The sequence below is a fragment of the Tiliqua scincoides genome, chromosome 14 (genome assembly GCF_035046505.1).
Source record: "Tiliqua scincoides isolate rTilSci1 chromosome 14, rTilSci1.hap2, whole genome shotgun sequence".
Taxonomy (NCBI): domain Eukaryota; kingdom Metazoa; phylum Chordata; class Lepidosauria; order Squamata; family Scincidae; genus Tiliqua; species Tiliqua scincoides.
This window is the reverse complement of record NC_089834.1, coordinates 3789613-3806563: the sequence shown is the minus strand read 5'-3', so window position 1 is coordinate 3806563 and position 16951 is coordinate 3789613.

Sequence of the window (16951 nt, the reverse complement as noted above, 5' to 3'; positions counted from 1 at the left end):
GTACCCATTTGGCAGATGGGGAAGACTGAGGGCCCAATCCTATCCAAATGTTCAGCACCAGTGCAGCTGCAATGCAACCCCAAGGTAAGGGAGCAAATGTTCTCTTACCTTGAGGAGGCCTCTGTGACTGCCTCCCCACCACAGGAGGCAGCACACGCCCCATTGGCACAACTGCATCAGCACTGGAAAATTGGATAAGATTGGGCCCTGTGGCTAAGAGGAAGTTACAGCCCAATCCTATCCACACATTCCGGGGAGTAAGCTCCATTGACTACACTGGACCTTACTTCTGAGTAAGGGCTCTAAGGGCACAATCCTAAGCAGGTCTACTCAGAAGCAAGTCCTACTATGTTCAATGGGACTTACTCCCAGGAAAATGAGGTTAGGATTGCAGCCTAGGAGCCCAATCCTATGCATGTCTACTCAGAAGTAAGTCCCTTTAGAGTCAATGGGGCTTACTCCCAGGAAAGTGTGGATAGGATTTGGCTATTACTCAGTTACAGCATCTATTGCAGTGGTTCTCAAACATTTTAGCACTAGGACCCACTTTTTAGAATGACAGTCTGTCAGGACCCACCAGAAGTGATGTCATTAACCTGGAAGTGATGTCATGGCCAAAAGTGACATCATCTTGCAGGAAATTTAACAGCCCATACAACAAAATCAAATCAAAGAATCAAGTAAGTAACAGCGCAATCCCATCATGGAACAGGCAGGGCCATCATGTTTTGTAAGCTGTAATGAACTTTTCTTCTAGAAATCAGTATAGTCCCCTTTTCAAGGCATCTAGGCCAGATGCCATCACCACATCCTGTGGCAAGGTGTTCCACAGACTAATGACTTTAAAAACTGTAAAGGTTCCTAAAATTTTTGGCCGAAGGGCCGCATCAATTATCTGGCACAGTGTTGAGGGCCAGAAAAAAATATTAAATATAAAATTCAAATAAATACATTAGAGATAGAACTTAGATGAATGACTGAAATGAATGAATGAATGAATGAATGAATTCAAGTGTCCAGGATTTCTCCAAGCATGAACACAGCCCAAGAAATAAAGCACATACACTTAAATGGACCCCCACTCCCCCACCCCACAAGCACAACTCTGGTTGTGTTTGCTCAACTGGGTCAGAGGCTTTCAGGGGATCAGAGGCTGATAGAGGCACTATCTCTGTGGGCCTCTGATAGAGGCACTTTGTGGGCCACATCTGGCCCCCAGGCCGAGGTTTGGAGACCCCTGCTCTAGCTCAGAACTCCCCTCCCATCCACATTGTCTCCTCTTCCTCTCTGTCATGCTTGTCCTTTCTGTTTCAGGGACTGAAGGAGGAGCAGTGAAGACAAGCAGGCAAACAGAGATGAGAGCACCCCACCAAATCTGCTGTCTGAGGCAACCACCTCAGTTGACCTCATTGATGGGCCAGGCTTTGGTGTTAAGATGTATTTACAGGCTTGATTACAGTGTGTGTGTGTGGGGGGGGGGGATCAGTGGGTTCATGAAGGCAATCCATGATCACTCAGATGCAGTGAAAAGAGAAGTAGAATGATAGTATAATGACCTGCTCTGAGTGTGGGAAATTGAATGGTGGGGGGGTTTAATGGTTAGAGTAGGACCAGGGAGACCTGTGTTCAAATTTCTACATGGCCAAGAAGCTAACTTGGATGAACTTGGGCCAGCTACTCCCTTTCAGCCTAACTTACTTCCCAGGGTTGTTGTGAAGGAAGAACCTTGAGCATCTGGGAGGAAAAAATGTTGATGATGACGTCTCTGTGTGAACAGTCACTCCCAAACAGTGTACCTTGGGTGAGCACCAAGCATGTCACCAGAAGCACAATTATAGTCAGCTGCTGTGAGAACTGATGGGCTGGCATGTTTAGATAAGAAAGACATGCATTGAGACCAGTCACCAGTCCATTGATGAGTTTCTCGCTGAATCTCCACATGATCTACTGTCCATGCTTGGCCTCCATCCTTCCCTGCTAGGGGAAGAATTCCATTTATCTGGGCTGGGTACAGTTCAGTCTTTTAGGGCCCAATCCCATCCAGCTTTCCAGTGCTGATGCAGGCACAATGCAGCCCCAATGTTTGTAAGGGTACAAACATTCCCTTACTTTGAGGAGGAGGCCCCATGAGCTGCAGGATACAGTAAGTGCCCCATTCACAAGGCTGCACCAGAGCTAGATAGTTGGATGAGATTGGGCCTTCAGTTAGTATTCATATTGTAATTCCTGCAAAGAACTACAGGTTGAGCCTCAATTTAAAAAACAAAGTGCCTTTGCTCAGGTGATTTAAAAGCAGCCTTGCTGACCTTTGTGATGTAAGATAAGAGTCATTAAGAAGACAATCCATCAATCAGCCTCTTGTCCCCTGAAAGCCTCTGGCTCACTCAACTGAACATGACCATAGCTGTGCTCTGATTGCATCTGGAGGGTGTTCTGAGGGCCAGAGAGGCTGAGTGAATGAGTCCACTCATTCATTTATTCACTCATCTAATTTATTAAATTTTTTTAAATATTAAATGCAGGCCCTCAGCACTGCGCCAGATATTTCATGCAGCCCTCTAGCCAAAAAATTTGGAGACCCCTGCTCTAAGAGCTTAGAAAGGAGCTTCACTCAGCCCCTCCCTTCACTAATGCAAAGTGATCATCTTTCTTTCATGTGCTCAGGGGGAAGGGAGGGGTCGCCTGGAGAGGGAAGGATTGATGGATTGTCAGCCAGCTGCCCTCCCCCCTCTCTCATTAAGGAGGCTATTGTTAAAGGACTGTTCAGTTTTTTAAACTGATTTTAAAGGGATGCATTTTTCCCCTTCTCCAGGGATCAGCACATTCCTTCTCATTTGCAGGGGCCATTCTTGTTGAGTCAAATCCATAAAAAAATCAGTGTATAAATAGGCTGGACCTGTATCTCCTGCACAGATAGCAGGAGGACCCGTTTGGATGCCAGCATTAAATGATTCGATTGAAAAGATACATTCTAATTTTTTATACAAGATCTTAGGTGTACCGCATTGTGTTCCCTTCGCGGCACTTTGCCTGGAGACAGGCCAATATAGGCTGGAGTTTCTAGCTTGGTCCAGTTTCTTAAAATACTGGGCCAAAGTGTGCTTCAGGGCTGACCAAAATCCATTGTTAAAGGGGTTATTGACTGACTTGCTGTTGTCTCCTTGCTTAGCTCTATTCAATAAGAAAATCAGACAAATGGGTCTCCAGGAAGATCTAAAAGGAGCTGCTACACTTGAGATCAGGCTCTTGATAACAAGACTAACAGACATAGAAAGGCAAGAGATTTTGGCTGCAGCACAAAAAAAATGTTTGCCCCTAAATTTCCATCTTAACAATACCTTTGGTCTACAACCAAAATACCTGTCCTTCTTAGAGTGCCCCTTTGAAAGGAGGGCTTTTACATTAGCCCAATGCACATGTTGCCTTCTAATGACCTACTTGGTAGGTTTAGAAATGCCCCGAAGGAAGAATGATTTTGCAATTGTGGCCTCACAGAGGTAGATTCTCTTCCACACATTGTTCTGCATTGTGCTTTTAATCAGGTGCTCAGAGACCAGTATCTCCCCTCATTGTCAGGAAACAAAAAAGGTCTCTCTGAGATCACCTCTTTACAACTTTTGCTGGCAGGTGAATTTGATTTTGTGACCCTTCTGGTTGCTAAATTTCTACATTTGAGCAACTTGAAGCTGGCTAAGTTGCTGGTTCTAAGCAACTTGGAGTAACTGTGTAAGCAAACTGGTGTGTTTTAACCCTTATTTTTTATCTCTCTTTTAATACATACCTTCATACATGACTGTTTGGAGATATCAGTTGTAAAACTATATGTGCCTAATAAAGGTTTGTTGTATGATAGCAGGAGGAAATTATCAGTCTGCAAAGGAGGGTGTTTCTCTATCAGTCTCCTTTCAGGCTGGATGCAACCAGACATAAGATAGAAATTGTGGTAGTGACTTCAGGTAGGAGACAGGTGGAGATGTAAAGTAATGTAATATAATGTGCATTGGGGTTAGAACTTCACCTATATGGGATTGTAGAGGTGTTTGTTTCCTGTGAGTAAGACAGGATTACAACCTTACTGAACACCTAAGGCTTACTAATGGGTTTTGAGCTGTCTGTGGCAGATCAGAACTTGGGGAACTGGTGGACAGCTGGATGAAAGTGTCAACCCAATGTGCAGCAGCAATGAAGAAGCTTAATTCCATGCTTGGGATCTTTGGAAAAGGTATTGCGAATAAGACAGCTAGTATTATAATGCAGAAATCAAAGGTAAGCCGAATGAATGAATGAATGAATGAATGAATGAATGAATGAATGAATGAATGAATGAATGAACCTTTATTAGGCATAGATAGAGAAATCATAAAAGCAAACATAATTAGTCCTAATCCCGTTTATCAAAAACGAAGTTAAGATACTAAATGACTAATAAAACATTTACAGTTCAACATAAAATATCAACATTTTTGACAAATTACATTAAGAAGGCTTGGAAATCACCAAAAGTAAAAATTTAGAAATTCCCTCTAGCACATCTGGTGAGCAGTCATTTAGGAGACACTTCAGTTTTGCCTCATCCGAAAGCCCATTCATTTTGCCGAGAAGTGGAGTCATGTAAGTGTGGCAGGATCTAGTGTGCCGAGGACAATAAAAAAGAATGTGTATGATTGATTCAACATTTCCCAAATTACAAGGGCAGAGGCGTTCTTTATATGGTATTTGCCTATATCTGCCTTCTGTGACCTTGGATGGAAACACATTGAATCTTGCCAAAGAGATTGCACGACGTTCAGAGGGGTTGATCAGAATACTCAGATAAGGAGCCATTTGCCCATACTTTAGCGGGATAGAGAAATTAAGAGGGGAGCAAATTCTAGAAGCAAGTTCAAAGAGGTTTTGTGCCTCAATGTCTCGCATTCTTTACTTTACCCTTTGATAAACTTCAGGGAATGGATAGAAACTTAAAAAATCCAATGAAAAACCAATTGATTCGATTTTTGATTTAATTTGGCTATACCATTTAGAAGAACCAGACTCAGATAGCATTCTGGATAGGAGACTGCCTGGTTTCACGTTATAATGTAATTGGAGCCAATAGCGTATGGTTAAAAGCCATGCTCTTGATACTAAGAGCGATTGTCCGGTCTCCAAACATAATGCAGAGTATGGTACAGATTTAGGTAAACCCAGGATAGCCCTCAAAAATTTAGCTTGGATACTCTCAAGGGTGTGATTTATAGAACTAATCCAGATAGGGCACCCGTATAGGAGCTGTGCCGATACCTTGGCATTAAATACCTTGAGAGCAGCTGGTATATAACGATTGCCCTGACTAAAAAAGAATCGATTGGTGCTCTGCAAAGTGACACGGGCCAAGTTGGTAACCAATTTTTGATGAGTACCCAGCAAAGATTGTAGTGGAAGTGAATTCCAAGGTATTTAAAGCTTTTGACCTGTTCCAGTTTCTCCCCTCCAATAGACCAAGTACCTGGGCTCCATGATTTTGAAAAGACCATAACTTTGGTTTTCTGAGAATTCAGTTAAAGTTTGTTACATTTCAGATAGTCAGAAGTTCTATTTAAAAGTCGCTTAAGTCCAATAGGTGTACAGGATACTAGCACTGCATCATCTGCATAAAGCAATGCTGGAATATGCATTGAACCTAGTTTGGAAAAATGTCCATCTATCTGAAGCAAAAAGGGGGTAAAATCGTGTAGAAAAAGATTAAAAAGAGTGGGTGCTAAAATGCACCCCTGTTTCACTCCCCTTTCGACCTGAATTTTGGGGGTCAATTTCCCCAAAGATGTAAATTTAATTTGGCAGGTGGTGCCTGTATAAAGTTTCTGAATAAGAGTTAGAAGTCTAGGGTCTATATTGAGTTTAACTAGTTTGTCCCATAGCAGCGATCTATTAATGGAGTCAAAGGCTCCTTTAAGATCCAGAACATATAATTTTTAATTTTTTAGCCTTGTGTACTTGTCAATCAGGTGAGCTAAAACAGCACAGTGATCAATTGGTGAAGATCCTTTTCGAAATCCTATCTGATCCCACCCTGGAAGGCCCAGATCTTTCATCCAGGATAGCAGCTTGTTTAAAAGATGTTTTGCATAAAGTTTTCCCCCCACTGATAAAAGGGGTAAGCCTTATTATTATAAGGCAGAAATCAAAGGTAAGTATTATGTCCAGTTCTGGTGGCCACATCTCAAAAAGGATATATGTTGTTGGCAACCTTCAGTCTCGAAAGACTATGGTATCGTGCTCTGAAAGGTGGTTCTGGAACAGCATCTAGTGTGGCTGAAAAGGCCAATTCGGGAGTTACAATCCCTTCCACACTGGGAGCAAGTGCAGTCTGTCCCTGGTCTGTCTCCCTGGCTATGGGCCTTCCTTCTTTGCCTCTTTGCCTCAGTCTGTTGGCCAAGTGTCTCTTCAAACTGGGAAAGGCCATGCTGCACAGCCTGCCTCCAAGCGGGCCGCTCAGAGGCCACGGTTTCCCACCTGTTGAGGTCCACTCCTAAAGCCTTCAGATCCCTCTTGCAGATGTCCTTGTATCGCAGCTGTGGTCTACCTGTAGGATGCTTTCCTTACACGAGTTCTCCATAGAGGAGATCCTTTGGGATCCGGCCATCATCCATTCTCACGACATGACCGAGCCAACGCAGGCGTCTCTGTTTCAGCAGTGCATACATGCTAGGGATTCCAGCACGTTCCAGGACTGTGTTGTTTGGAACTTTGTCCTGCCAGGTGATGCCGAGAATGCATCGGAGGCAGCGCATGTGGAAAGCGTTCAGTTTCCTCTCCTGTTGTAAGCTGAGAGTCCATGACTCGCTGCAGTACAGAAGTGTACTCAGGACGCAAGCTCTGTAGACCTGGATCTTAGTATGTTCCGTCAGCTTCTTGTTGGACCAGACTCTCTTTGTGAGTCTGGAAAACGTGGTAGCTGCTTTACCGATGCGTTTGTTTAGCTCGGTATTGAGAGAAAGCGTGTCGGAGATCGTTGAGCCAAGGTACACAAAGTCATGGACAGCCTCCAGTTCATGCGCAGAGATTGTAATGCAGGGAGGTGAGTCCACATCCTGAACCATGACCTGTGTTTTCTTAAGGCTGATCATCAGTCCAAAATCTTGGCAGGCCTTGCTAAAACGATCCATGAGCTGCTGGAGATCTTTGGCAGGGTGGGTAGTGACAGCTGCATCGTCGGCAAAGAGGAAGTCACGTGAAAAAGGATATAGCGGAAATGGAAAAGAAGAGAGTAACCAAAATGATTACTGGGCTGGGGCATCTCCCTTATGAGGAAAGGCTACAGCATTTGGGGCTTGTCAGTCTAGAAAAAAGGCATATGAGGGGGACAGGACTGAGACATGCAAAATTATTCAGGGGATGGATGGGAGTTGTAGTTTAAGGACACTGAGAGTTCCTAGTGAGATCACTAGAAAAAAGGTGCCTGAACAGGGGAACACAATTGTGATGTACAAAATTATGCAGGGGATTAATAGAGTGGATAGAGGAAAGTTCTTTTCCCTGTCTCACAACACCAGAACCAGGGGGCAGCCACTAACATTGAGCATCAGGAGAGTTAGAATAGATACAAGAAAATATTTCTTTGCCCAGTGTGTAATTAGTCTGTGGCCACATGTGATGGTGATGGTGTCTGGCCTAAATACCTTGAAAAGGGGGTTGGACGAATTGATGGATGAAATGCACTAGAGCAGTGGTTCTCAAGTGTTTTAGCACCAGGACTCATTTTTTAGACTTACAATCTATTGGGACCCATCAGAATTGATGTCATTAACCTGAGAGCGATGTGACACCATTAATTTAAGCTTCAAACCTAAGCTGCCATCAGCCAAAGATCCCATTACTCAGTGTGCTTGTGCTTAGCTAGAAAACCAAACATACCAGCTTGGAAGGCAAAGCAAAAGGCAGACATCTGGTGGGCCATTGTGAGATGCAGGAAGCTGGACCAGCTTATCAGCCTGGGTGAGGATGGCTTTGCCCTAAGGCAGAGACTACTAAGAATTTGGCAGTACAGGTGGAGCCTATTTATCTGCCTCAGTTCCGTGACTGGGCATGATTAACAAAAAACACCTTGTCCATAGAGTTACCAAATACACTGCAGCTTGACACTTGGAAGGAAGTGGAAGGAACTTGGATGGAAGGAAACTAAGGCAGCTGTCATCAATCCCCTCCCCTCCATACTCAGCCCTCCTGGTTGCCAGCTGCCCAGCTTCTTTCACATGGGATGCTGATCTTTTAGGAATCCAGCCCTATGCTTTTCTACTCAGAAGTAAGCTCCATTCCAGTCATTGGGGCTTACTCCCAGGAAAGTGTGGAGAGGATTGTAGGCTATATCTCATGCTTTGCTTGGTGGGAAGGCTTGCTTGTGTGGTGATAGCCTGCACCATGGGGGGGGGGGTTGCTTGTGTTGGTGATTGCCTGCACCATCTCAATGGGGGGGGGGAAATTTGGCAAACACTCCTTGGGTTTTTTAAAGCAATCCCCTTTATTGCTACCACACCTGCCCGTGTGAGTGAGAGAGAGAGAGAGTGAGCTCCACCTTGCTGCACCTGTTCTGGCTACTAAGATTTTTGACCCCCCCCCTTCCCCTCTTCAGCCTCTTTGCTGGCTCAGGGTCTCCAGGCATCTTACTGTTCCTTTGCAAGGGGAACCTCTTCCAGGGCTATTTCTCAGCCTAGGCAAGGCAGAGCCTTTATATAGCGTTTTGGGCTGCCTGGAAATGGAGAGAGAGGCCGGCAAAGGTATGTGTGATTTTTCATTCCCCTACCCCATTTGCAGAGTGGGAGTTGAGACACATCTGCAGATAAAAAATCTGTGGATAAATAGGCTGCACCTGTAGTCCAAAGAGCTATTGTTCCTTAGTGGTCTCCCAAATGGGAGATTGGAAGAACTGGTTTCTGACTATTTGCACCTTCAGGAGGGGGGGAGGGGGAAGAGAGAGAATTTCATTTGTTTATTTTCTACATTTCTATACTGCCTTTCCACCAAGGAGCTCAGGGCAGTGTGCAAGGCTCCTTCCCTCCTTTTTGTCCTTACAACAACCCTGTGAGGTAGGTTTGGCTGAGAAAAAGTGACTGGCCCATGGTCACTGTCCTGTTCAAATATTCCAACTCCCTTCTAATGCCCACTTTTTGGCTAATTAACACCCTCCTTTTTCAAGAACAACAGCTTTGGTGTGCAAAGAAATGCAGAACTCCAAGAATTTATTGCTCCACACACACACACATACTCGCTGCAAGTCATCTTGTCCAGAGGCTTTCCCTCCCCAAAAATCCACTTAACCCAGTGGGTAAAGGTCTGAAGCTTCCAGTCCAAGTCCATGGTCTAATCTCCAAAGCACAGTCCAGTCATCCCAATTCAGTCTTCTGCAGCAGAGTCCCTCTTCTCCAGCAGAGTCCTCTCCAGCAGAGTGTCTCCTCCAGCAGGGTCCTGGCAGTCCCTCTTCTGTGTCCTCCAGCAGAGTCCTGGCAGTCCCCTTGTCCCATAGGTCCTGGTCTATCTGTGTAGATCTGGGGTCATGTAGATCTGGGTGCATGGTACCTCTGGTCAGGTAGCTTTGCTCCTTCTGAAGCTGCCTTTTATCCTTGTATGTCCCATTAAGTCCAAATTAGGCTCAGGTGAGCCATTTCTTTAGTCCATGTCCATTCAAAGTCCCATCAAGGTCAAATGAAGCTCAGGTGTCCATCAGAGTCTCCATTGTCCTTGATTGATTACAGCTGTGGAGCCAGCCCTGCCCTTCCCAGAGCTGTCAAACAGCTGTCAAAACATGGAATAGCTGTCAAGACCACTTCATCCACCTGATGATCTTCTGGGTCACCCAAGTATGAAGAAATGTAGCTGCATCCATTGCATACGTTTTCCCACCCCTTTTGCTCCAACTGCCACCCCCTTCACTTCCTTTGTTGTCTCCCTTGCAACAATAACTAGATTGGAAGCCCCTTGGGGCATAGCCTTTTGACCCTGTGCCAATCACAAAGCACATGTTGAGGCACACTAAAGGCACTATGCAAATAATTACTGTATATTCAAACACCATGAAGGAGATAACAGCAGGCTCCAGAATTCCTCCTATTTTATTGGGGTATGTTTGTTTAGCCTTGCACAAGAATTCTCGCATAGGGACTGTGTCTACATACACAAGTCACACCTCCTAGCTCTCCAGTGGTGCAGAGGGCCTCCTTGCTTAAGTTTGCATTCCAGCCTGTCCCTTCTAAATCACAGATGCTATGCTTGCAGGCTGCAGTGGCCAGCTCCTTACTCAGTTGTTGGCAACCTTCAGTCTCAAAAGACGCTGGTATCGTGCTCTGAATGGTGGTTCTGGAACAGTGTCTACTGTGACTGAAAAGGCCAACTGGGGAAGGCGATGTAATGGGCCTTCTTTAGAAAGAAATGCTTCAGAAGCATGCCAGGGGACTCTTGTACCTCTAAGGGCACAATTCTGACTCACCCTTGGGCTGGCGCAAGACCCTTGTGCCAGCCCAGGAGGGTCACAAATGTGGTGTAAGAGTTGGCTGGGTGGCCTGCTGGCCTGCAGAGGCTGAATTCAGCTTCCGCGCTGATCGAGGGAGTGAGTCTTGCATCAGCCGAGGCCCGACACAAGAGGCCGGATCCTAGCCCCCATACCCGAGCAGTAGTGGTGCAAGTCCAAGGAGACCCATAGGGGATGCAGTGGCTTATCCGGGGTAAGGGGAAAGGTTTCCCCTTACCTCCTGCTGAGCCACTTTGCAACCCTATCTTGCGTTGGATACAGCGCACGCCTCTTGTCTTGCCTGTTCCAGTGCAAGATAGGATTGTGCTGCAGGAGGGTTCTGGTGGGGAGAGGGGTGGGGGGTTAATCCCTCTTGAAAGTTGTATTCATGTCTGCTGGATGACTTTTTTTTTGTCTAGAGCAGGGTTGGGCAAACCCTTGGGGTTCCCCAATTTGGCCTGCAGGGAGCCCCCAGTCTCTAATGAGCCTGGACCATCGGAGACTGTTGGAGCCAGCGCTGGCCCATGACTGCCAGCTGTGACCGCCAGACGCAAGCTGCAGGCCAAGTTCCTTCCCCTCTCACACACCACCAGGATCAGGGGCATCCACTGAAGCTGAGTGTCAGGAGAGTTAGAACAGACAAGTGAAAATATTTCTTTATCCAGAATGTTAATTGCTCTGTAGAACTCTTTGCCACAGGATGTGGTGATGGCATCTGGCCCAGATGTCTTTCAAAGGGGATTGGACAGGTTGATGGAGGAATCGTCAATCACAGGTTACAAGCCATGATCACTATAGGCAACCTCCTGGTTTTAGAGACATAGGATTGTGCTGTAAAACTGACTGAAAAGCAAGTCAAATGTGTAGGAAGCTAATGTAGTGTAGTGGCCTAAGAGTACAACCCTATGCATGTCTACTGAGAGGTAAGTTCCACTATGTTCAGTGGGGCTTACTCCCAGGAAAATGTGTATAGGATTGCAGTCTCAGTCTTCCTCATCTGCAATATGGGGATAATTATAGTTTCCTAACTTGCTGACTTGTTGCAAGAACAGCATCAAGCCTGTATCTTTTGCATGCCTGTACACATACATGCAGTATCAGGAGGAGAAAGATTGCAGAGTCTGGCATGAAATGACAGTATATTTTGTGAGCAGGTTTGAAAACACAGCTTGTATTTGTATGTTGGTTGTGAATACCACTTGAGGATGAATGTAGACACAGTTGCATTTCTGAACAGTGTTGCCGGCTCTCCGCAGCCGCTCTTCGTGCAGCTCCATTTTACCCTGGGCAAAGCCAAAAATAAGCTCCGACCCTGGAACGGTTGCCAATTTCCAAAGGAAGTGGCAGCTGAATACATTAAAGTCAGCCGAGCCTCCCATTTTAGGCTGGACAGGGGCAGAAGTCAACAAATATTTGGAGAGGGGCGAGAGCCAAAGATGACAAGGAATGGACGGTCATAGGAAGCAGAGCTGTGAGCAAAAGGATTGGAAGGATGCCTACCCAATCCCACTACAAGAGGAAGCTGTATTTATAGAGCACCGTTCTACAGTAGCGGTGTACGTGATGCTTTGCATAGAGACAGAAGACTCTGCCCTGAGAGGCTTACAGTTTAGATATTGATATGGGACAGGGGGGGCAATGAAAGGAAGGGGATGGACTGAGGGAAGCATATGTGCTTAAAATTAATTACTGTAGTGAGTGAGGAAGCTGCCCTATACAGAGTCTGATCCTTGAGCCCTCTACTACAGCGTTTCTCAAACTGTGGGGCCCAATACTATGCGGTGTGCCCTGGCTCACCGCTGGTGTGCACTGTCGAAAATGTGCCTTATGGCATGTTTGCAACCCTCAGCAGTTGGTTGAGCACCAGTGCTAGCCCAGTGTTGCTGGGCTAGCGCTAGTGGAGCACTGGAGCTCCGCCATTCAGCAGTCACTCAGACCACCAGACATCAGAGAGATAGGTGGGGACATGGAGGGAGACGGAGAGGAGGCGTTCCGGGGTAGAGGGAGGGTGGGAAAAGGACAGTGAGGAGGCTGGCTGGGGGAGGGGTTGGGGTGGGACTGGTGGAGCTTTGCCCCACAGGGGATCCTGAGCCTCTATGTCAGGCTGCCTGCCCAACACAGAGGCTCTTAATTCTAAGCCGACCCTTTGTTCCCTGTAGAATCAAGTAGCCCCATTGCAGGGCTACTCACCTTACCTGGGGGAAGGGGATGAAAGTACCCTTCTCCAGAGGAAGCAGCAGTGGGCCTGGGCTGCACTGCACTGCCCACTGGGCAACTCAGGATTGGGCTGTTAGTGGGTCATGACCCAAAACCTGATGGGTCCTACAGGGCCTCCAATGAAAACATGGGTGATGGAAAGAACAGATGACATGTTGCCTCAAGACCTGAGGCTATTCAAAAGTCAGATAGCTGCTAACTCCCCTACAAAGAGCTGGGCTCCTGCAGCTGCAACCACACAGTTCTCGGACCCCTTGCTGATACCGAAAATCACAAATAATCAAATTTTCCATCCCTTTCTCCCTCCAAAGGGAACTGGAGCTGCACTCCATTCCCATCTGGAGGGTTTTCTGAAATTTGCACAGGCAGAAACCAAACCTCAGAATGCAGAACTGGAGTATTGTGTCCAGTTCTGGTCGCCGCATCTCAAAAAAGACATCATGGAAATGGAAAAGGTGCAAAAGAGAGCGACTAAGATGATTACAGGGCTGGGGCACCTTCCTTATGAGGAAAGGCTACGGTGTTTGGGCCTCTTCAGCCTAGAAAAGAGACGCCTGAGGGGGGACATGATTGAGACACACAAAATTATGCAGGGGATGGACAGAGTGGATAGGGAGATGCAGTGATGGCGACTGGCCTGGACGCCTTTAAAAGGGGATAGGACAAGTTTCTGGAGGAAAAATCCATTACGGGGTACAAGCCATGATGTGTATGTGCAACCTCCTGATTTTAGAAATGGGCTATGTCAGAATGCCAGATGCAAGGGAGGGCACCAGGATGAGGTCTCTTGTTATCTGGTGTGCTCCCTGGGGCATTTGGTGGGCCGCTGTGAGATCCAGGAAGCTGGACTAGATGGGCCTATGGCCTGATCCAGTGGGGCTGTTCTTATGTTCTTATGGAATATGGCAAAAATGTCACTTTCAGTTTTCCTTGGGAAACTGGAAGTGTCTTTTTTTTTTTTTGCCTCTCCAGGTCATTCTGAAGCCTGCAGAGGCAGCAGCAGACCCTTTCAGAGGGCTCAGGTGGAGCTGAGTCTGGCTCAGTGCAGGTCTGGGGGACCTGTGTTGAGACAGATCTGTGGATTAAAAATCCACAGATAAACAGGCTCTATCTGTATAGGGAGATCCATGTTTGAGCATCTTTTTGGGGTTTTTTCCGCCCCCCCCCCAAGTCCATCAGTGATGGTAGTGGGAGTAGATGAAGGTTTGGTCATATAGCTAAGCCCCCCAAGCCTGGAAACTCTTCATTAGGGCTTCCTTGTTACAAGAAATGGATAGAGCTTTTTCATTTGTTTTGCGTGTTTCTTTGCAAATAAACAAAATATTACTTGTCAATAAATAAATAAAACATTTTTTTTAGATCACCTTTTTTTGAAAAGTCTCTTAAAGTTAGGTGGGTCCCGATAGAATGTCATGGTGCACAGACTGGCAGCAGCAGTGTACATGATGCTTTGCAGCAGACTGGCAGCAGCAGGTTTCAGAGAAGGTTCTTTCCCAGCCCAATCTGGAGATGCTGGGGAATGAACATAGGGCCTTCTGTATGCAAAGCAGGTTCTGAACCCCTGAGTGACAGCCCTTCCCCTCATGGCCCCCAATCCATCCATCCATCCATCCATCCATCCATCCATCCATCCATCCATCCATCCATCCATCATTGTATTTGTATAGCTGGTACAGCTCTTGAGAAATCAGTTCTGGCTTCTGCTGTCTGTAATATTTGCAAATAGAAAAGCTGAGTGGAGGTAATGGGCCTGCGCTCCTGTTCAGTGGCAAGTCTGCTCCCCCATCTCAAACTCTCAGAAAGGAGCCTTCACGCCCTCCTAGGAGTGCCACGTTTTCCCCCAAATGACACTGTTTCTCCACTGCTGGGTGCCACGCTAGTACATGATCCGGGACATCACTGGGCCTCAGGAAAAGAAAAGAACATGACCCAGGGTAATTAAGCTGTGGAACTCCTTGCCACAGGATGTGGTGATAGTGCTTGGCCTTGATGCCTTGAAAAGGGGATTGGACAGATTGTTGGAAGAAAAATCTATCACAGGTTACAAGCCCTGATGGGTATGTGCAACCTCCTGGTTTTTGAGGTTTGTATGCATGTCTCTTGTGGTCTCCTGTGCTCCCTGAGGCATATATGAGATACAGGAAGCTGGAGATATAGGAAGCCCCAGCAGGGCTCCTTTGATATTCCTATGTAATGTTTGAATGCACCCTGTGTAAGGTATCTTCTCTCTCTCTCTCTCTCTCTTTCTCATTCAGTTGGTTCACACCCCTCCCATCAGGTTGTAATTGAGAGACCATTACAAAACAATAGCTCTTTGGGCAAGTGCCAAATTCTTCCTAGGCTCTGCCTTAGGGCAAAGTCATCTTGACCCTGGCAGGCCCATTCACCAGCAACCAATCAGGCATCAGGCTTTTTATTCTTTTTTTAAATAATTTTTTTTAGATGGGGCCAGTTCAGGAAGACATGACCCAGACAGGTGACAGGCAGCTTTTCAACAGACTTGCAGCAGACATGTGACAATCCTGGACACCACAGACCCTCAAGCAACCTCAGATGGATCACACTTTATACAGATCAGAGCCTGGAGTGTTTGAGAGGGGGCTCTTTCTTGGCACAAGGTTTCTTTAGGATTTGATTGTAGCATTAATTCCTGGTGGGACATGATGCAATGTGGCTGCCATTGAGTAGCAACACAGAGCCAGTCAGCCAGCCAGCTGGTGGAAAATCCTTTCACTTAGAACTCAATGGGGTGTTAAATGCACTTCCCTCTGGACTGTTAAGGAGTAGCCTTTGCGGTAAAGCAGAGGATTTCAACCTTTTTCATGCCTTTACCCCAATCAATCAATCAATCAATCAATCAATCAATCAATCAATCATGAGGCAGGGGACCATTGATCTGGCCCCCTCCCGGGACCCAATACACCCCCATTGCCACCTACTTCCTGCCCCCACAGGTCGAAGTGAGGAAGGCTCCTTTTGAAATTAGCACAACCATCTTAACTTACACCCTCTTGGCTTTTATACCAGCACTGGGCAGGCTAACATAGTAGAGTAGCATAGGATGGCCTGCAGCAGACAGTAAAGCCTAACCTTGGCGCAAGCTTCAGTGAGAATCCCCTGTAGGCAAGCAGTGTGTCAATACTTCCAAGTGCACCATGGCACCCCAACAGCACCACTTGGTCTGATTGGTGGCCATTTTTGTTCCCCTAACTTTCTGTGACCCCACAAATGTGGCTTTGTTACCTCACTGAGGTCACGCCTCCAGGGTCGAAGAATATTCAAGTGTGAAGCTGCTTTTAAAGTCAGGCCATTCGTCCATCAAGCCCAGCATGGTCCACCCAAAAGTCAGCAGCAATCCTGGTTTTCAGAGCTTGGGGACCACTGTATTTAACCTGACATGCAATTAGGCCCCCAGAGACATATCTCCTGCAGACCTCTGGGAGAGTCTTGAAACCTCAGACAAGGGCAACTCCAGATGCTCACAATTCCATTTTTCGGTATTCATACCTGTCATTTGAATAGCACTGTTTTGAGCTTGTGGAGGAATTCACTTGAATTACCATGATGTAGCCTTGCAACCAAACCTTAGGGAGGAAAGCAGCATTATCCCCATTCTACAGAGGGGAAGACTGAGGCTGAGAGCAGTAAGCTCATGGCAGGGGTGAGATTCAAAGCCCTCATTAACAGCCCAGTTTTTTCACCAGCTCTCTCTACAGAGGTATTCCCAGAGCCAAAATAAGGGCAGAACAGGACCAATGCAGTTTCAGATTTTGCAGACACAAGTTCCAGAAAGTCAAGGCCACCCCAGCTTAGCATGCAGGTTGCCATTTTTCAGAACTATTTGTGCAAGCTTTCTGATATTCTACACCCTTAGCCCACAGTGCTACTTAACCTCAATATTGCTCAACAGGGGACTTTGGGTTTTGTTGGTCTTGAGGGGTGGGTGGAGTGAAAATCTTGCTTTGATGCAATCTTGCTTTGATGTCTCCCAGAGAGAGAGAGAGAGAGAGAGAGAGAGAGAGAGAGAGAGAGAGAGAGAGAGAGGAGTTGTCCTGGAGGGAGAAGTCCCTGGGAGCTCTCCTTCTGTGAGTCAACCTCATGCAAATATTTTGTGACTCATCTGCCATGTTCTTGAGCGCACACACACACACTCAAGCCAGCCACCGGGTGTCACAAGGGCCTCTCTGAGCACTGACACAAAATGTTCGGTATCCTTCTTCCATAATGAGTTAGGAAAAGTTTGACCTGACCATT